This window comes from Dipodomys spectabilis, unplaced genomic scaffold, assembly GCF_019054845.1.
Source record: "Dipodomys spectabilis isolate Male_0828 unplaced genomic scaffold, ASM1905484v1 ptg000640l, whole genome shotgun sequence".
Classification (NCBI taxonomy): Eukaryota; Metazoa; Chordata; class Mammalia; order Rodentia; family Heteromyidae; genus Dipodomys; species Dipodomys spectabilis.
Genome location: NW_024871317.1, coordinates 166372 through 167379, shown reverse-complemented (window position 1 = coordinate 167379; position 1008 = coordinate 166372). Strand labels below are relative to the sequence as shown.

Sequence of the window (1008 nt, the reverse complement as noted above, 5' to 3'; positions counted from 1 at the left end):
TCCGCTGGCCCGCTGCGTCTGTCTCCTTTGTCCCGGACTGTGTCTCAGATATGACCCCGCGGCGGTGGTCGCCGCCGCGACCCTGCCGCTGCAGCGGCAGCTGCTGGCAAGCACTCAGATGTGTCTGCTTGGCTTCCCCTCTCTTGACTATCTCTCTCCTGTGATGGCACACTTGGTGTGATTCTCTGGCTTGGGACTGTTCACTGGAACTCTGAAACTGCTTTCTATGCAAGAGCTTGTTCAGATTCCAGCTTCTCCTCAGCCATCTTCCCGGAAATCCTTTACCACGTTTTCTTGATCCATTCATCTACTGACGGGCATCTGGATTGGTTGCATATCTTAGCTATGGTAAATAATGTTGCAATAAACATAGTTGTGCTGGTAGTTTTAATATGGTCTTATTTGTGATCCTTTGGGTAAATGAACAAAAGTGGGATTGCTGGGTCATAGGGGAGCTTTATGTGGAGTCATTTGAGGAAACTCCATACTGCTTTCCAAATTGGTTGAAGAAGTTTACACTCCCACCAAGAATGCAGTAGGGTTCCCTTGTGGCCCCATCCCCTCCAGCATTTGTTGTTGTAAAAATATGGATTGCTTCACGAATTTGCAAGTCATCCATGTGCAGGGACCATGCTAATCCTCTCTGTATCATTCCGATGTTAGTGTATGGGCTGCTGGATTCAGCACAGAACATTTTTTATATAGAAGGTGTAATTGATTTTCTTAGTCAATTCCACAAAAAAGTAAGTTCAAAAGAATTGTCATGAAATTTTAGAATCATGCAGTTCTTACATAAGCACACATTTTTGATGTTGGCATAATTTGTGGAGGGGAAGGGGAAAATGTTTAAATAAGGATACAAGTAGACCCATTGCAACAATGAAAGGAACTTTACAACTTTGGCATCTCTACTACTGCCATACCTGCAGATTGTAACTTGATTGCTTCTTTTGAGGTAAGTATCACTATACCTGGGTCTGCTTGGACTGTGGTCCTCCTAACACAAAC

At 44.2% G+C, this 1008-nt stretch overlaps 1 non-coding gene across 1 annotated transcript; it reads right to left on the bottom strand.

Moving 5' to 3' along the window:
• Positions 1 to 580: 580 nt before the first annotated feature.
• On the bottom strand, positions 581 to 687 carry LOC122101217. Its single transcript, XR_006146338.1, has one exon. It is a non-coding gene; the product is annotated as a U6 spliceosomal RNA (small nuclear RNA).
• Between the last annotated feature and the right edge of the window lie 321 nt (positions 688 to 1008).